The following is a 21,513-nucleotide window of genomic DNA, read 5'->3' as shown; positions in this document are numbered from 1 at the left end:
AGAAATCAAGGAAACAATTCCATTCACCATTGCAATGTAAAGAATAAAATACTTAGGAATAAATCTACCTAAACAAACAAAAGAACTACATACAGAAAACTATAAAACACTAATGAAATTAATCAAAGAGGACACAAACAGATGAAGAAATATACAATGCTCATGGATTGGAAGAATCAATATAGTGAAAATGAGTATGCTACTCAAAGTAATTTATAGATTCAATGCATCTACCAACAGTAGCTTGGTACCTATCAAGCTACAAACAGTATTTTTCACAGAACTAGAACAAATAATTTCACAATTTGTCTGGAAATACAGAAAACCTAGAACAGCCAAAGCAATCTTCAGAAAGAAGAATGGAATTGGAGGAATCAACCTGCCTGACTTCTTGCTCTACTGCAAAGCTACAGTCATCAAGACAGTATGGTACTGGCACAAAGATAGAAATATAGATCAATGGAACAAAATAGAAATCCCAGAGATAAATCCACACACCTATGGACACCTCATCTTTGACAAAGGAGGCAAGAATACACAATGGTTAAAGACAATCTCTTTATCAAGTGATACTGGAAAACTGGTCAACCACTCATAAAAGAATGAAACTAGAACACTTTCTAATTCCATACACAAATAAACTCAAAATGGATTAAAGATCTAAATGTAAGACTAGAAACTATAGAACTCCTAGAGGAGAACATAGGCAAAACATTCTCCGACATACATCACAGCAGGATCTCCTGTGACTCACCTCCCAGAGTAATGGAAATAAAAGCAAAAATAAACAAATGGTACCTAGTTAAACTTGAAAGTTTTGCACAACGAAAGAGACTATAAGACAGCCTTCAGAATGGGAAAAATAATAGCAAACAAAGCAACTGACAAAGAATCAATCTCAAAAATATACAAGCAACTCCTGCAGCTCAATTCCAGAAAAATACACGACCCAATCAAAAAATGGGCCAAAGAACTAAACACACATTTCTCCAAAGAAGACACAGAGATGGATAACAAACACATGAAAAGATGTTCAACATCGCTCATTATCAGAGAAATGCAAATCAAAACCACAATAAGGTACCATCTCACGCCAGTCACAATGGCAGCTAGCAAAGTTCACAAAGAGTAAATGCTGGAGAGGGTGTGGAGAAAAGGGAACCCTGTTACACTGTTGGTGGGAATGCAAACTAGTACATCCACTATGGAAAACAGTGTGGAGATTCCTTAAAAAGCTGGAAAAAGAACTGCCTTATGACCCAGAAATCCCACTGCGGGCATACACACCAAAAAACCAGAATTGAAAGAATCACTTGTACCCCAATGTTCATCAAAGTACTGTTTATGATAGCCAGGACATGGAAGCAACCTACATGTCCATCGGCAGATGAATGGATAAGAAAGCTGTGGTACATATACACAATAGAATATTACTCAGCCATTAAAAAGAATACATTTGAATCAGTTCTAATGAGGTGTTTGAAACTGGAGCCTATTATAAAGAGTGAAGTAAGTCAGAAAGAACAACACCAATACAGTATACTAACACATATATATTGAATTTAGAAAGATGGTAACAATGATCCTATATGTGAGATAGCAAAAGAGACACAGATATATAAAACAGTCTTTTGGACTCTGTGGGAGAAGGCGAGGGTGGGATGATTTGAGAGAACTGCACTGAAACATGTATATTATCATATGTGAAACAGATTGCAAGTCCAGGTTCGATGCTGTGAGTGGTTACGGCTCAGCTGGTCAGGTCAAATAATTATTCTTCAAAAGAATATATAATTTTTACTGTGAAATTCCAGTTTATAAACTTCTCATGGAACAAGAAATGTGGGGTTCATTTTGGTAGTCAATTTCTGCTTGGTATTTAGTGAAAAGTAAAATGTATGAGAGTGAAGGAAACAAAGATAAATGAAATGGATATATAGACTTGAGGGAAAATATTATCCAATATACTCAATGACCCTTGGGCCAATGCAATAAACAAGGTCTCCTTGCTCCATCAATATTCTAACTCCAGTGACATCTCCAAGATGTCTGGAAACATAAAAAAGAAAAATATCTTTTGTCCAAGAACGTTTAAAAAAATGATACACGTATGACATGGAACATTTTACAGTTTGAATATCCCAAGAGGAAAAGAAAAAATTGGAATATAAGCTACCAATTTGATATCAGATATAGACAAAATACAACAGAATTGAACATGTTTTATATGAAGAATATAAAGCAGAAGATTTCTTTTTCTTAAGAAGATTTCTTTTGCTTAAGGACCTCCCTCCTATTTCTTTCCTCTTGTTCATAAATAAAATCCTTATACCTATTTTCTACTTTTACTGGAAGCATTTTATGCCTCCTATTCCTTCTAAAGGGATTTTCTTGGTGGCTCAGAAAGTAAAGAATCTGCTTGTCCACGCGGGACACATAGGTTCAACCCCTGGGTCGAGAAGATCCCCTGGAGAAGGAAATGGCAACTCACTCCAGCATTCTTGCCTGGGAAATCCCATGGACAGAGGAGTGGGTGGGTTACAGTCCATGGGGACACAAGAGTTGGAGCAACTTAGCGACTAAACCACTAACATTCCTTCTGAGCTTCTACTATTACCATTTAATTGTCAAGATTGACGCTTGCATTTTCAAGTGCAATGTTCACTTTATTTTTAGACCATAAATAAGTACATTAATATTAGGAAAACCAGAAAATAACCACAATGACCTCTGGCCTCTGGGCTATGCAAGATTGGTCCTCAGGTGACCTCAGGTCCACATTCCGGGCTTCCATCATCACTGACACTTTCCTGCAGGGTCTGTGGCATTCTCAGACTCACCTGCCTGCAGATTGAGAGAGAAGGCTTTTCCTGTAGAAGTCAAAATTCCTCCCTAAATGATTATTGATGCAGACAGAAATTTTGTCCCCAAATAAGAAAACAGGAAGTGATAAAAATCAAGCATTGGTTCCCAGATAGATGCAGAACTTCAAAAGCAAGAACCAGGTCCTTCCCAACCAAAGTGACAGAGGCTGAACGACTGCAGCAGAGGAGATATTTGGAGCCTCCTGTGTCAGCTCATTAGGTGTGTTTCCTCTGGTTACTCCAACCTCTAACTACATGATTTCCCATAAGGACACTTTTCTGGACAGAATGGATATTTTCCCCTGCTAATTCTCTGTCCCTAAGACACTGCATTATGTTAGGTGAATTTATTTTTTATTACTCCTTCCTCTTAATTTTCTTGCTTCTAAATCCCTAAGGTTCTCAGCATGTCATCACATCCCGGAGTAGAAAAATAATAGCAAATGAAGCCACTGACAAAGAATTAATCTCAAAAATTTACAAGCAACTCCTGCAGCTCAATTCCAGATAAATAAACGACCCAATCAAAAAATGGGCCAAAAAGCTAAACAGACATTTCTCCAAAGAAGACATACAGATGGCTAAACATGTGAAAAGATGCTCATCATCACTCATTATCAGAGAAATGCAAATCAAAATCAAATGAGGTACCATTTCATGCCAGTCAGAATGGCTGTGATCCAAAAGTCTACAAGCAACAAATGCTGGAGAGGGTGTAGAGAAAAGGGAACCCTCTTACACTGTTGGAGGGAATGCAAACTAGTACAGCCAGTATGGAGAACTGTGTGCAGATGCCTTAAAAATCTGGAAACAGAACCGCCATACAACCCAGCAATCCCACTACTGGGCACACACACTGAGGAAACCAGAATTGAAAGAGACATGGGTACTGCAATGTCCATCACAGTACTGTTTATAATAGCCAGGACATGGAAGCAACCTAGATGTCCATCAGCAGACGAATGGATAAGAAAGCTGTGATATATATATAAAATGGAATATTACTCAGCCATTAAAAAGAATGCATTTGAATCAGTTCTAATGAGGTGGATGAAACTGGAGCCGATTATACAAAGTGAAGTAAGCCAGAAAGAAAAACACCAATGCAGTATAATAACGCATATATATGGAATTTAGAAAGATGATAACGATAACACTGTATGTGAGACAGCAAGAGATACAGATGTATAGAACAGTCTTTTGGACTCTGTGGGAGAGGGAGAGGGTGGGATGATTGGGAGAATGGCATAGGGATTCAATGCAATCCCTATCAAGCTACCAACAGTATTTTTCATAGAGCTACAACAAATAATTTCTCAATTTGTATGGAAATACAAAAAACCTCGAATAGCCAAAGCAATCTTGAGAAAGAAGAATGGAACTGGAGGAATCAACCTGCCTGACTTCAGGCTCTACTACAAAGCCATAGTCATGCTTGTCTATGTGAAACGAATCTCCAGTCTAGGTTCAATGCATGATATAGGATGCTTGGGGCTGGTGCACTGGGATGACCCAGAGGGATGGTGTGGGGAGGGAGGCGGGAGGGGGTTTCAGGATGGGGAACATGTGTACACCCTTGGCAGATTTATGTTGATGCATAGCAAAACCAATACAATATTGTAAAGTAATTAGCCTCCAAATAATATAAATCAATTTATATTAAAAATATTTTTTTCTTTAAACTGTAACATTTAGGATTTGTCTTGAGTAGGTCCCTTGGGTCTTTATCGCTTTCATATGGGGCAGGGACAGAACCACTGAAATATCCAAACATTACTATTATTCCCTTCAAAAAGGGAGATGACTTTGCTACTTTAGAATAAAACCTTGATCAATATACTCCTTGGATGCATGATAGTTTCACCAAGTCAATTAGAAATTTCCCAGTTATATCAAAGTTAAGAGCTATCCTTTATCCACTCACTACTAAATGTTTGTACTGATAAGAGAGATATTTATATGTTGATATGTACCATGAACTATCTTAGCGTATTATATGTGTGTGCATGTGTGTGTGTGCATGTGTGTGTGTGTGTGTGTGTACTGTGCCCAGTTACATCTGAGTCTATGTGAACCCATGGACTGTAGCCTGTCAGGCTTCCTCTGTCAATAGGATTCGCCAATCACAGCAAACATTATCCTCAATGGTGAAAAATGGAAAGCATTTCCCCTAAAGTCAGGAACAACACAAGGGTGCCCACTTTCACCACGACTGCTCCTGCTGCTGCTGCTAAGTCACTTCAGTCGTGTCTGACTCTGTGCAACCCCATAGACGGTAGCCCACCAGGTTCCCCCATCCCTGGGACTCTCCAGGCCAGAATACTGGAGTGGGTTGCCATTTCTTTCTCCAATGCATGAAAGTGAAAAGTGAAAGTGAAGTTGCTCAGTCATGTCCGACTCTGTGCGACCCCATAGACAGCAGACCACCAGGCTCCTCTGTCCATGGATTTTTCCAGGAAGAGTACTGGAGTGGGGTGCCATTGCCTTCTCCACTACTATTCAACATAATTCTGGAATTGGGGGCATAGCAATCAGAGCAGAAAAAGAAATAAAAGGAATACAAATTGGAAAAGAAGAAGTAAAACTCCCACTGTTTGCAGATGACATGATCCTCTACATAGAAAACCCTAAAGACTCCACCACAAAATTACTAGAGCTAATCAATGAATATAGTAAAGTTTCAGGATGTAAAATCAACACACAGAAATCCCTTTCATTCCTATACACTAATAATGAGAAAATAAAAAAAGAAATTAAGGAAACAATTCCATTCACCATTGCAACGAAAAGAATAAAGTACTTAGGAATAGATCTACCTAAAGAAACTGCTACTGCTACTAAGTCGCTTCAGTTATGTCCGACTCTATGCGACCCCATAGACTGGACTATGCAGCCCACCAGGCTCCGCCGTCCCTGGGATTCTCCAGGCAAGAATACTGGAGTGGGTTGTCATTTCCTTCTCCAATACATGAAAGTTAAAAGTGAAAGTGAAGTTGCTCAGTCGTGTCCAACTCTTAGCGACCCCATTGACTGCAGTGCACCAGGCTCCTCCGTTTATGAGATTTTCCCAGCAGGAGTACTGGAGTGGGGTGCCATTGCCTTCTCAAACCTAAAGAAACTAAAGACCTATGTATAGAAAACAAATATACCAGGTTCATGGATTGGAAGAATCAATATAGTGAAAATGAGTACACTACCCAAAGCAATCTATAGATTCAATGCAATCCCTATCAAGCTACCAACTGTATTTTTCACAGAGCTAGAACAAATAATTTCACAATTTGTATGGAAATACAAAAAACCTTGAATAGCCAAAGCAATCTTGAGAAAGAAGAATGGAACTGGAGGAATCAACCTGCCTGACTTCAGGCTCTACTACAAAGCCACAGTCATCAAGACAGTATGGTACTGGCAGAAAGACAGAAATATAGATCAATGGAACCAAATAGAAAGCTCAGAGATAAACCCACGCACCTATGGACACCTTATCTTTGAAAAAGGAAGCAAGAATATACAATGGAGAAAAGACAATCTCTTTAACAAGTAGTGCTGGGAAAACTGGTCAACCACTTGTAAAAGAAGGAAAATAGATCACTTTCTAACACCATATACAAAAATAAACTCAAAATGGATTAAAGATCTAGATGTAAGACCAGAAACTATAAAACTTCTAGAGGAGAAAACAGGCAAAATGCTTTCTGACATAAATCACAGCAGGATCCTCTATGACCCACCTCTCAGAATACTGGAAATAAAAGCAAAAATAAAGACATGGGACCTAATTAAAATTAAAAGCTTCTGCACATCAAAGGAAACTCGAAGCAAGGTGAAAAGACAGCCTTCAGAATGGGAGAAAAGAATAGAAAAAGAAGCAACTGACAAAGAACTAATCTCAGAAACATACAAGCAACTCATGCAGCTCAAACCAGAAAAATAAACTACCCAATCAAAAAATGAGCCAAAGAACTAAATAGACATTTCTCAAAAGAAGACATATGGATGGCTCACAAACACATGAAAAGATGCTCAACATCACTCATTATCAGAGAAATACAAATCAAAAACACAATGAAGTACCATTTCATGTCAGTCAGAATGGCTGTGATCCAAAAGTCTGCAGGCAATAAATGCTGGAGAGGGTGTAGAGAAAAGGGAACCCTCTTACACTGTTGGTGGGAATGTAAACTAGTACAGCCACTATGGAGAATAGTGTGGAGATTCCTTAAAACACTGGAAATAGAACTGCCTTATGACCTACCAATCTCACTGCTGGGCATACACACCGAGGAAACCAGAACTGAAAGAGACACATGTACCCCAATGTTCATCGCAGCACTGTTTATAATAGCCAGGACGTGGAAGCAACCTAGATGCCCATCAGCAGATGAATGGATAAGAAAGCTGTGGTACATATACACAATGGAGTATTACTCAGCCATTAAAAAGAATTCATTTGAATCAGTTCTAATGAGGTGGATGAAACTGGAGCCGATTATACAGAGTGAAGTAAGCCAGAACGAAAAACACCAATACAGTATACAACGCATATATATGGAATTTAGAAAGATGGTAATGATAACCCTGTATGTGAGACAGCAAAAGAGACACAGATGTATAGAACAGTCTTTTGGTCTCTGCGGGAAAGGGAGAGGGTGGGATGATTTGGGAGAATGGCATTGAAACATGTGTATCATATAAGAAACGAATCGCCAGTCTAGGTTCAATACAGGATACAGGATGCTTGGGGCTGGTGCACTGGGATGACCCAGAGGGATGGTATGGTGCACTGGGATGACCCAGAGGGAGGGAGGTGGGAAAGGGATTCAGAATTCGGAACACGTGTACACCCATGGTGGATTCATGTTGATGTATGGCAAAACGAATACAATATTGTAAAGTAATAATAATAATAACAATAATAATAAAATTTTTTAAAAGAAAGAAAACTAGAGTGGGGTGCCTTTCCATTCCCCTGGGATCTTCCCAATGCAGAGGTCAAACCCACATGTTCTGCATTGCAGACAGATCCACTAGGTAGATCAGGAAGTAAAGAATCTGCCTATATACAGGAGATGCAGTATATATACATGTACATATAATTCCCTGGTGGCTTCCCTGGTGATTCAGACGGTAAAACATCTGCCTGTAATGCAGGAGACCTGGGATCGATCCCTGGGTGGGGAAGATCCCCTGGAGAAGGAAATGGCAACCCGCTCCAGTACTTTTGCCTGGAATATTCCATGGACAGAGGAACATTGTAGGCTACAGTCCATGGGGTCGCAAGGAGTTGGACACGACTGAGCGACTTCACTTCATATACATATATATATATATATATATATATATATATATATATATATATAGTGTGTGTGTGTGTGTGTGTGTGTGTGTGTGTGTGTGTGTGTGTGTGCATGCGCCACAACCTGAGATGAGTGGATGCTTGGGAACCTGGCTGTGAATCACAGCAGAGGCTCAGGCATGAAGCAATGTCTTAACAGGGCCACGACAACTGCCATTACTGGCGCTTACATGGGCTTCACATCAGAAGCAACCCCAATCACTGACTACAACCGTGTGGTAGTCACACCCCTATCCATATGAGAAGTCCATGCAAGTCCCTGCTCCCTGGATTTGCACCCCATACCATAATAAGAACATCAGCCCTACTCTAGTGACAAAAGAGCTTCAGACCCAAAGATGCTTCTGAGCAGGGGAGGGCCAAATGTTGCCAGTGCTTACAAAGACAGTGCATCAGAGGCAGTCTGCATCTCAAACTCTGCCCAGGCCAACAGGTCCATGCCCCACCACATGTAGAGTGCCTCACACTAGCACTTCTTGCTCCAGCACTGCTCCCCTCTGGGTCAACAAAGCTGGTGCGGGAGTGGGGAAGCACACTCTTAGGGGGAACAAAGTCAGCTCAGCCTTGACCCTCAGAGCTTCTGATCTAGCAACTTGAGAGCTGCCTCCCTCCCATTAGGACAGTATTGGCCACAAATCAAAGATGAAGCCATATCTCATACCTGATTCAAGCCCTAAAAAACATGCCTAAAAAACAGCTAATGAAAGAGAAACAACAGTTTACCAGATTTGGAATGATGCATTAGTAAAGATGATATAAAACTCCATTTTCTCAAGCTAAAATGATTCAAGAAATCTTCCAAATGAGATTTTATTTCCAGTATTCACCCTGTGCATTTTGTTAATAAGTGGAAGACCATAAAATATTTAATTCTCTGAAAAAAAAAAAGACAGATGAAACAGTGATCATTTTAATAGGGAACTATAAAATAAATACTAGTTAGAATGGAACACTACAATAAAGGAAATGGCCAACAACTAGAAGTAATCAATAGTATACCAGGTAATACAGAAGAATGCATAGGTTAACTGAAATATAGAATAATGACAATGACTCAGTCAGAAAAGAAAAGAAAAAAAATTAAAAATGAGAATACTTTGAGGGATGTTTGACTACATTAAGAACACCAACATTGGCATAACTGGAGTGTCCAGGAAGGAAAGACAGAAGGAGAGACAGTCAAAAGGTATTTGAAAAAATTATGGGTGAAAACCTTCTCAAAGATGAATAAAAAACCAGAATCAGGTACCAGAAGATAAAAGTGTCCCCCCAAAATGACAGCAACAAGAACCACACCAAGATCCATCCGTGAAAACTGCAATATTAAAGATATGGGTTTCTAAAGGAAGCAAAAGAAAAGAAGCATTATATTAAAAAGGTACCCTAAAAGTCTATCGAAGTATTTCCGTTTTTTTTTTTTCTTTTTTTTTTTTTGTAGAAACATTACATGTCAGATGGGAGAAATCTGATATATTTTAAGTGATGAGTGGGAAAAACCTGCAAACTAGGGCATATTACCCAGCAAGACTATCATTTAGAATTGAAGGAGAGATAAGGAGCTTTTCAGACAAGGAAAGACTGTAACAATTAATCAATTCTAAGCCTCAGTTCAGTTCAGTTCAGTTCAGTCGCTCAGTCGTGTCCGACTCTTTTGCGACCCCATGAATTGCAGCACACCAGGCCTCCCTGTCCATCACCATCTCTCAGAGTTCACTCAGACTCACATCCATCGTGTCCGTGATGCCATCCAGCCATCTCATCCTGGGTCGTCCACTTCTTCTCCTGCCCTCAATCTCTCCCAGCATCAGAGTCTTTTCCAATGAGTCAACTCTTCGCATGAGGTGGCCAAAGTACTGGAGCTTCAGCTTGAGCATCATTCCTTCCAAAGAAATCCAGGGTTGGTCTCCTTCAGAATGGATTGGCTGAATCTCCTTGCAGTCCAGGGGACCCTCAAGAGTCTTCTCCAACACCACAGTTCAAAAGCATCAATACTTCGGCACTCAGCCTTCTTCACAGTCCAACTATCACATCCATACATGACCACTGGAAAAACCACAGCCTTGACTAGGCAGACCTTAGTCGGCAAAGTAATGTCTCTGGTTTTGAATATACTATATAGGTTGGTCATAATTTTTCTTCCAAGGAGTAAGCGTCTCTTAATTTCATGGCTGCAGTCACCATCTGCAGTGATTTGGAGCAAAAAAAAAAAATAAAGTCTGACACTGTTTCCACTGTTTCCCCATCTATTTCCCATGAAGCGATGGGACCAGATGCCATGATCTTTGTTTTCTGAATGTTGAGCTTTAAGCCAACTTTTTCACTCTCCTCTTTCACTTTCATCAAGAGGCTTTTGAGTTCCTCTTCACTTTCTGCCAAAAGGGCGGTGTCATCTGCATATCTGAGGTGATTGATATTTCTCCCAGCAATCTTGATTCCAGCTTGTGTTTCTTCCAGTCCGGCGTTTCTCATGATGTACTCTGCATAGAAGTTAAATAAGCAGGGTGACAATATACAGCCTTGACGTACTCCTTTTCCTATTTGGAACCAGTCTGTTGTTCCATGTTCAGTTCGAGCTGTTGCTTCCTGACCTGCATACAGATTTCTCAAGAGGCACGTTAGGTGGTCTGGTATTCCCATCTCTTTCAGAATTTTCCACAATTTATTGTGATCCACACAGTCAAAGGCTTTGGCATAGTCAATAAAGCAGAAATAGATGTTTTTTCTGGAACTCTCTTGCTTTTTCCATGATCCAGCAGATGTTGGCAATTTGATCTCTGGTTCCTCTGCCTTTTCTAAAACCAGCTTGAACATCAGGGAGTTCACGGTTCATGTATCGCTGAAGTCTGGCTTGGAGAATTTTGAGCATTACTTTACTAGCATGTGAGGTGAGTGCAATTGTGCAGTAGTTTGAGCATTCTTTGGCATTGCCTTTCTTTGGAATTGGAATGAAAACTGACCTTTTCCAGTCTTGTGGCCACTCTGAGTTTTCCAAACTTGCTGGCATATTGAGTGCAGCACTTCCACAGCATCATCTTTCAGGATTTGAAACAGCTCAACTGGAATTCCATCTTCCACTAGCTTTGTTCATAGTGATGCTTTCTAAGGCCCACTTGACTTCACATTCCAAGATGTCTGGCTCTAGATTAGTGATCACATCATGATTATCTGGGTTGTGAAGATCTATTTTGTACAGTTCTTCCGTGTATTCTTGCCACCTCTTCTTAATATTTTCTGCTTCTGTTAGATCCAGACCATTTCTGTCCTTTATCGAGCCCATCTTTGCATGAAATGTTCTCGATAAGAAATCATGTAGAATCTTCTCTAAGGAAAGAAAAAGGTATAACAAGTGGGAAGAAACTATACAAAAGGCAAAATCCCACTAATTAAGGCAAACGTGTAGAAAGAACTGCAAATCAAATCACTTAGGCTATAATGAAAATTTAATAGACAAAAATAATTTCTAAAGTCAAGTATAGCTACAATAAGAATTAAAGGGATAAATAGTGAAGTGTTAAATACGGCAACAAACACAAAAGTAGCTCAGGAAGTGAAAATATAGTGAATATTTGAAAGTGCAGGAACTTAAATGACAGCCTGTTTTAAAAAGAAAATACAGCTGTAAGCCATCATATAAAAACCCATTGTTTAACATACATCAAAAAAAACTACACTAGATACACAAAAACTAGAGAGAAAGAAACACAAGCATTATTATTTTGCTTTCCAGTCTCTCAGTCGTCATGGACTGCAGCATACTAGGCTTCCCTGTCCTTCAACATCTCCCGGAGCTTGCTCAAACCATACCACTAAATAAAACATCAAATCTAAAGAAACACAAAGAAGGAAAAAATAGGAACTACAAACAAGAAACAAAGAACACACTGGCAGTAAGCAATACCTATGGATAATCTCTATCAGTGTCTGCAAACTAAATATTCTATTTAAAAACATGATTCTTAACAAATTATTCATAAATCTATGATACCCCACCAAAGAAATGAAATTTCCAAACATTTTTTTCTTCAAAGGTATGTAAATTATGGAGTAGGAAAAAATAAAAATTTCCCGTTTATAACACTGAGAATAAAGCTTAATAAAGAAAGTGCCAAAACTGTATAAATATGCTGAATCCAAAGAAGGAAAGAAAAATGGAAATTTCAGAAAATACATACAAGGAGCAAATTTTATTCCACAATGATCAAAGAATCACAATGTCTGGTTCTGAGGCTTTGAGTTATGCAATCCTGGGAAATATTATAATTGGTGTTTTATACTTGGTGTCAAATATAAACTCTTCAGAGACCGCTTTATATCTTGATTTCTCAGACTGTAGATGAAGGGGTTCAGCAGGGGTGTGACCACAGTGTACATCACCGAGGCAACTGTACTTGAATGTGAGGTGTGGTAGCACCAGAGCTAAGGGAAACTCCTAAGGTTGTAAAATAAAATAGGAAGACAACCAAGAGGTAGGACACACAGGTGGAAAATGCTTTGTATTTCCCTTGAGCTGAGGTGATTTTACATATGCAGGAAACTATTTTAGAGTAAGAGTAAAGGATACCAGCAAAAGGACCACCACCCATCAGGACAGCTGAAAAATGCATCACTATGTTATTAACAAAGTTGTCAGAACTGGCATGTTGTATCACCTGACTGAGTTCACAGAAAAAGTGGGGGATTTGCACAACTGTACAGAAGGACAATCGAACAACATTAAGCTGTGTAGCAAGGAATACAAGGTAGTCAACATACAGGATATCAGAACAAGCAGTCCACAGAGCTGGAGGCTCATGATGACCATATAGTGCAGGGGGTGGCAGATGGCCACATACTGATCATAGGCCATCACATTCAGGAGAATGTCGTCTAATCCTGCAAACAGTATACAAAAATACATCTGGGTGATGCAGCCTTCATAGGTGATACCTTTGATCTGTGTCTGGATGTTCCACAGCATCTTTGGGATGGTAGTGGAAATGAAACAGAGGTCTACAAAGGACAGGTTGGAGAGAAAGTCATGGGGGTGTGAATGTGGGAGTTTCAGCTGACAGTGAAGATGATGATTAGGTTCCCAAGCACAGTGACCAGGTATATGGAGAGGAAAAGCCCAAGTATGAGGGGCTGTAGTTGGCTTCCTTTGAAATTCCCAAAAGAAGAAATTCTGAAATCTGTGTATTGTTACTTGGTTCCATGGGGTGTAGTTGACTACCAGGAAAAAGGAAATAATGACAATTTTCACTCCTACTGGTATAATTCATATAGCTGAAATATTGTAGTTTATATTTAGCCCTCAAGGAGTTGGTGTAATATTTTATTTTCAGATAAGTTCTCTTTGAGCATATGTGTGTATATTTAGCAGTTTCAGTCTTGTCCAACTTTGTGCGACCCCAAAGACCATAGCACAGCAGCCTCCACTGTCCATAGGATTTCCCAAGAAAGAGTTCTGGAATGGGTTGCCTTGCTCTCCTCCAGGGGTTCTTCCCAAACCTGGGATTGAACCCATGTCTCTTCAATGGCAGCTGCATTGAAGGCAGATTTTAAATCGCTGAGTCAAAAAGCCCCTTTGAGGGTATATTTCATTTCATTTTTGATTAGGAATTTTTGTCCCGTTCTCATCACAGTTGCTAAGAGGTCATATATTCTAGAGTTTTAATGTGATATTCCTTCATTCATTTGAGAAATATTTAGTGCTAATCATGATTCAAGCACATGGAGGAAAGACATATAAAGTGCTCTAAAGTAAATTTCTCTCAATCCAAGGATAGTGAATGAAGATATTAAATAAAATATATGTCAGAAAGAAGAATATGTCATATGCTATATCTCATACCTGACTCAAGCCCAAGCCCTCCATACCTCCTAACAAGATGGTTGTAATTAGTACACCCCAAAGAAAGGCATGAATTGTGATAACATCAGATCTAGCTCTTCCAGTAAAGCCATTGGGCACACGTCAACTGTATATGACTGTTCCCACAGAAAGACACCATTCTAAGACATTGAGAGATCACTGTGGCAAATAATTTCAGAAAACAGACAAAGGTAAGTAAAATGAAAATACAGAGGAATTTGTCCCAACTTAAATGTCAAGATATCATGCCTAAAAAACAGCTAATGAGAGAGAAAAAAACAGTTTACCAGATTTGGAATCAATGCATTAGTAAAGATGTAAAACTCCATTTTCTCAAGCTAAAATGATTCAAGAAATCTTCCAAAAGAAGTTTTATTTCCAGTATTCACCCTCTGCATTTTGTTAATAAGTGGAAGACCATGAAATATTTAATTTTGTGTAAAAATGACTGTTGAATCAGTTATAATTTTAATAGGAAACTATAAAATAAAAGTTAGCTTGAACTGAACATTACATTAAATGAAATGAACAACTAGAAGTAATTAATAGTTATCCAGGTGATACAGAAGAATGCATAAGCTAAATGAGATATAAAACCATGGAAATGATTCAGTCAGAAAAGGAAAAAAAAAAAAAAAAACAAATTAAAAATGAGAATAATTTGAGAGATGTTTGACTACCTTAAGAACACCAACAGTAGCACAATTGCAGTGTCCAGGAAGGAAAAAACAGATAAAAAGGTAATCAAAACATATCTGATAAACTTATGTTTGAAAAGTTCCCAAAACCTGAGTAAAAAAGCAAATTCAGGTACCAGAAGAAAAAAGAGTTCCCCCAAAATGACAGCAATAAAACCTGCACCAAGATACAGCAATTAAAACCACAAAATTAAAGATATGATTTTCTAAAGCCAGCAAAATATTAGTGTCATGTAAGATGGAAGCGCCTAAATCTATCTGCTGATTCATTTTATTCATTTATTTTATTTATTTATTTTTTTTGCAGAAACTTTGTACGATATAATGGGGAGGTGTTATATATTTCTTTTTTTTTCTTTTTTAATATAAATGTATTTATTTTAATTGGAGGCTATTTACTTTACAATATTGTATTGGTTTTGCCATACATCAACATGAATCCGCCACAGGTGTACACCTGTTCCCCATCCTGAACCCCCCTCCCACCTCCCTCCCTGTACCATCCCTCTGGGTCATCCCAGTGAACCAGCCCTAAGCATCCTGTATCATGCCTCAAACCTGGACTGGCGATTTGTTTCACATATGATATTATATATGTTTCAATGCCATTTTCACAAATCATCCCACCCTCGCCCTCACCCACAGAGTCCAAAAGACTCAAAACTTAATAGACAAAATAATTCTAAAATCAAGTATAGCTACAATAAGAATTAAAGGGGTAAATAGGGAGGTATCAAATGTGACTTCAAAGAGACAAAATGTGGGGCAGGAAGCGAAAATTTAGTGCTATTAATATGTGTATGAACTTAAAAGACAACTTGTTTATAAAAGTAGACATCATTGTACATCATCATATGAAGACCCTTTGTTTATCATACATCAAAAATCTATATAAGATAAAATCTAGAGAGAAAGGAACACAAGCATATCACTAAATAAATCATCAAATCATAAGAAACACAAAAAAGAAAAAGAATGACACTACAGAAAACAAATTAACAAATTGGAAAGAAGTAATACTTACCAAAAAACTTCTTTAACTGCCAGTAAATTAAATGATCTCCTGAAGAGCCAACTTAGGACTAAATATTAAAACAAGTAAGATAATAGCATCTGGCCCCATTACTGCATGGCAAATAGAAGGGGGAAAGGTGGAAACAGTGATAGATTTCTTCTTCTTGGGCTCCAAAATCACTGTGGACGGTGACTGCAGCCATGGAATCAGAAGATGATTGCTTCTTGGCAGGAAACAGATGGAAAACCTAGACATTGTGTTGAAAAGTAGAAACATTATTACTCTGCCAACAAAGGTCCTTATAGTCAAAGCTATGATTTTCCCAGTGGTCACATACAGTTGTGAGAGCTGGACCATAAAGAAGGCAGAATGTGGAATAATTGATGCCTTTGAACGAACTATGCTGCTTCAGAAGACTCCTGATAGTCCCTTGGACAGGAAGGAGGTCAAACCAGTCCATCTTAGTAAGATTAACCCTGACTATTCACTGAATGGCCTGATGCTGAAGGTGGAGTTCCAGTATTTTGGTCACCTGATGCAAACAGATGACTCATTGGAAAAGTCCCTGCTGCTGGGGAAGATCTAGGACAGAAGGAGAAGAGGACATGAGAGGATGAGATGGCTGGATGGTGTCACCAATGCAATGAACATGAACTTCAGCAAGCTCTAGGAATTGTTGAGGGACAGGCAGGCCTGCCATGCTGCAATCCATGGGGTCACAAAGAGGTGGGAACAACTGGGTCACTGGACAACAACAGACTAAATATTCTAATGAAAAGGCATTACTCCTATTAAGTTCTTCATAATTCTATGATATTCCATCAGAGAAATGAAATTTCTAAATATTTTTGATTAAAAGGTTGGAAAATTCTGGGTAGGAAAAAATTAAAAATGTCTATATATAAGACTGAGAATAAAGCTTAAAAAGAGAGATTCCAAAAATTCTATAAAGATACTGAATTCAAAAAAGGAAAGAAAAGTGGAAATCCCAGGAAATAAGTGCAAGGAGAGAATTTTATTTCACATTGAACAAAGAACAATTTCTGGTTTTGATACTTTGAGTTATGCAATCCAGAGCACTAGTATAATTGGTCTTTTACACTTGGCATCAAATACAATCTCTTTAGACCCTCTTTTATATCTCGGTTTCTCAGACTGTAGATGAAAGGATTCAGCATGGGTGTGACCACAGTGTACATCACCGAGGTGACTGTACTTGAATGTGAGCTGTGGGAAGCAGCAGAGCTAAAGTAAACTCCTAAGGTTGTAAAATAAAACAGGAAGACAACTGAGAGGTGGGACACACAGGTGGAAAATGCTTTATACTTCCCCTGAGCTGATGTGATTTTACATATGCAAGAAACTATTTTAGAATATGAGTAAAGGATACCAGCAAAAGGACCAACACCGATCAGGACAGCTGCAAAATAAATCACTATGTTATTAAGAAAGTTGTCAGAAGTAGCAAGTTTTACCACCTGACTGAGTTCACAGAAAAACTGGGGGATTTGTACAACTGGACAGAAGGACAATTGCAACACCATTAAGCTGTGCAGCAAGGAATACAAGGCATTCTGCACCCAGGTATCAGAACCAGCAGTCCGCAGAGCCGGGGGCTCATGATGACCATGTAGTGCAGGGGGTGGCAGACGGCCACATACCGATCATAGGCCATCACTGTCAGGAGAATGTCAAATAATCCTGCAAACAGCATGTAAAAATACATCTGGGTGATGCAGCCTTCATAGGTGATACCTTTGCTCTCTGTCTGGATGTTCCACAGCATCTTTGGGACGGTGGTGGAAATGAAATAGACGTCTACAAAGGACAGGTTGGAGAGGAAGAAGTACATGGGGGTGTGGAGGTGGGAGTCTGAGCTGATGGCCAGGATGATGAGTAGGTTTCCAAACACAGTGATTAGGTACATGGAGAGGAAGAGCCCAAATATGAGAGGCTGCAGTTCTTGTTCTTCTGAAAGTCCCAGAAGAAGAAATTCTGAAATTTGTGTATTATTCTCTGATTTCATGGGGTGGAGGTGACTACCAGGAAAAAGGAAGACAACATGATTAGTTTGCACACAAACTGGCATAATTCACATAGCTGAAATACTGCAATTTCTATTTAGCCCTCAAGTAATTGATCTTAATACCTTATTTATAGTAAAGTTCTCTTCCAAAGATTTTTTGTCCCATTCTCATCACATTGGCAAAGAGCTCATATATTCTAGAGTTCTAATGAGGTATTCCTTCATTTATTTGAGAAATACATATTTAGTGCTGACCAGTAGAAAGTGCTGAAAAATAAACCTCTCCCAATCCAAGAATGGTGAATGAGGATATTCAAATGAAACATGATAGAATATGTCAGAATGTCACAGATGCTATGAAGAAAACAAAACCAGGTATAGAGGAGAGAGTGGTAGGAGGTGTTATTTTGTCCTGAGTGTTCAGGGAAGAGCTTCAAACTAGGTGATGTTTGAAGATTCCTGAAGAGAGAGAGAAGAAGCCTTTGTGATGTCAGAAGAAGTGTGTGCCTGGCAGAGGGAGCTGCCACTGCTAAGAACCTGACAAAGATGCTTGTTCCACATGTTCAAGTGCAAACAGGAAGCCAGGGGGCAAAGGAATAAGTAGGAGCAGGAGTGATTAGAGATGTTGTCAACGATGCTGAAGAACAAGGTGGCCTTCCTGCTACAGCTGAACCTTCAGCGCATAGAGAATCCCTCCTTCCACGTGGTTCCTGGCACTTTATGAATTTAGTTTAAAACCATCCTGTGAATTATATCAGTTTCCCTACTTAGTTCCATCTATTAACCAACTTCTGACCTCTGTATTATAAGTCATCTTAACATATGAGTACAGATGCCTCTGCTTTAAGAACTGGTCTCTCTTCACAAGGCACAGGCAAACACACACACACACACACACACACACACACGATGTTTCTGGCTTGTGTTACTATCATAAACTGGTCACCCAGATCCATCCTCGTTAGGCAATGAGTGTTTAACACATCGAGCTTGTCAGATCAAATTATTATTCTCCAAAAGAATGTATAACTTTTACTCAGAAGTTCCAAGATTTTTTAAAATTTATGTGTTTTTTAAAACAACAAAATTTTGTTGTTTTCTGTCAAACCTCAACATGAATTGGCCATAGGCATACATATATCCCCTCCCTTCTGAACCTCCCTCCTGTCTCCTTATGCATCCCATCCCCAAATTCCATTTTATAAAATTCCTATAGAACAATAAATTTGGGATCAACGTTGGTAAGGCCAATTTCTTCTTGGTATTTAGAGAAGAATGAAAAGCATGAGAGAGAAAGAAAAAAGAGAAATGAAATAGACATAGGCAAATTGAGAGAAAATATGCAATAAACACAAGTGACCCTTGAGACAATGCATCAATGAAAAGTTTCTTTGCTTCACCAATATTCCAATTCCAGTGTCATCTCCTTGATGCCCAAGAAATAATAATAAAGAAAAATATATTTTTCCAAGGACATAAACAGGGATATATTCATGATGTGATACATTTTACAGTTTAAATATCTCAAGACAATAAGCAAATGGATCATAAACTACCAATTCAAAATCAGAAATAGATGAAATACAACAAAAGTTGGATATATTTTATATGAAGAAGCAGAATACTGCTTTTTCTAGAGGGGTTTTCCTATTTGCTTACTTCAGTTCATAAATAAGATTATTAGACTGTCTACTTTTACTGAAAGCCTTTTATGCCTCCCATTCCTTCTCACGGGGCTTCCTTGGTGGCTCATTAGTAAAAAATCTGCCTGCAATCCAGGAGGCCAAGGTTCAATCCCTTGGCCAGGAAGATTCCCTGGAGAAGGATATTGCAACCCACTCCAGTATTCCGGCCTGGGAAATTCCATGGACAGAGGAGCTGGGTGGGCTACAGTCCATGGGGTCGCAAAAGGATCAGACACAACTTAGCAACTAAACCACCACCACCATTCCTTCTAACTGAACTTCCTCTATTACCATTTTTCAACATTGACAAGTGAAGGGTTCACTTTATTTTTAGACCTAAATAGATGCATTCATATTAGGAAAGCCAGAAAATAACCAAAGTGACCTCTGGCCTCTGGACTATGCTAGATTGGTCCTCAGGGGACCTCAGGTACATGCTCCTGGCTTCCGTCTCTCTGACCCTCTCCTGAAATGTGTGCAGAGCTCTCACCTGACTGCAGATTGAGAGAAAAGGCTTTTCCTGTAGAGGTCCAAGTTTCTTTCTAAATGATTAATGATGCAGACCGAATTTTTGTACTTAACAAGACAACAGGAAGGGATAAAATCAAGCATTGGCTCCCAGACAGATTCAGGAATCTAAATTAAGGACTAGGTCCTCACCAACCAAAATGGTACAGGCTGAGGGGCTGCAGCAGAGGAGATATTTCCAGCTTCTTGGGTCAGCTCACAGGGCTTCTCCGGCGGCTCAGTGATAAAGAATCCACCTGCAGTGCAGGAGTCGCAGGAGATGGGGGCTTGATCCCTGAGTCAGGAAAATCCCCTGGAGGACTGCACGGCAACACACTCCAGTGTTCTTGCCTGGAGAATCCCATGGACAGAGTTGCCTACAGAGCTACATTCCGTGGGGTCTCAAAGAGTTGGACTGAATTGACTTAGCAAGCATAGACACATGTCAGCTAATTGGGTATATTTTCCTTTTGTTACTCCAGGCTCCAATACATGATTTCCCTTGGGGACACTGGGCTGGGCACAATGCAATTATTTTTCTGTTGATTCTCTGTTACTAGGTGATTGCATTATAAGTTGGGTGATTCAGTTTTTATCATTCCTTCCCCTTTAATTATCCTGCTTTCAAAGAACTAAGTCTCCCAGAACATCATCACATCCCTAAGATCCAATTCTTTTTTAACTATAACACTGAGGATTTAGACACAGCTGTGTATAACGGACTTTTGGACTCAGAGGGAGAGGGAGAGGGTGGGATGATTTGGGAGAATGGCATTCTATCATGTATACTATCATGTAAGAATTGAATCGCCAGTCTATGTCTGACGCAGGATACAGCATGCTTGGGGCTGGTGCATGGGGATGACCCACAGAGATGTTATGGGGAGGGAGGTGGGAGGTGGGGTTCATGTTTGGGAACACATGTAAAAACTAAAGATTTTAAAATTAAAAAAAAAAAAAAGAGAAATGTCAAAAAAAAAAAAAAAAAAAAAAAAAACCCAACACAGGATTTGTCTTGAAGAGGTCCCTTGGGTTTCCAAAGCTTTGATTTGTGGTAGATTAAAAAAAAAAAAAAAAAAAAAAACCTACTGAAATCTTTTTTTATTTTTTTATTAAAATTTTTTTTCATTTAAATTTATTTATTTTTTTTGTCAATTTGCTATAAATTATACTTTTCTTTTTTTTCTTTTCTTTTTTTTTTTTACTTTATTTTACTTTACAATACTGTATTGGTTTTGCCATACATGAACATGAATCCACCACGGGTGTACATGAGTTCCCAAACATGAACCCCTCTCCCACGTCCCACCCCATATCATCTCTCTGGATCAGCCCCGTGCACCAGCCCCAAGCATCCTGCATCCTGTATTGAACCTAGACTGGCGATTGGTTTCTTACATGATAGTATACATGTTTCAATGCCATTCTCCCAAATCATCCCACCCTCTCCCTCTCCCTCAGAGTCCAAAAGTCCATTCTACACATCTGTGTCTCTTTTGCTGTCTTAC

At 39.1% G+C, this 21,513-nt stretch overlaps 2 pseudogenes; both read right to left on the bottom strand.

Annotated features, from left to right (window-relative positions):
• Positions 1-12,477: 12,477 nt before the first annotated feature.
• LOC128050449 (olfactory receptor 7A5-like) lies at positions 12,478-13,415 on the bottom strand (annotated as a pseudogene).
• Positions 13,416-16,866: 3,451 nt separating this feature from the next.
• On the bottom strand, positions 16,867-21,084 carry LOC128051243 (olfactory receptor 7A10-like; annotated as a pseudogene).
• Between the last annotated feature and the right edge of the window lie 429 nt (positions 21,085-21,513).

The sequence above is a fragment of the Budorcas taxicolor genome, chromosome 7 (assembly GCF_023091745.1).
Source record: "Budorcas taxicolor isolate Tak-1 chromosome 7, Takin1.1, whole genome shotgun sequence".
NCBI lineage: Eukaryota > Metazoa > Chordata > Mammalia > Artiodactyla > Bovidae > Budorcas > Budorcas taxicolor.
Note: the sequence above shows the minus strand (reverse complement) of the source record. Positions and strands in the feature narration are given on the sequence as shown.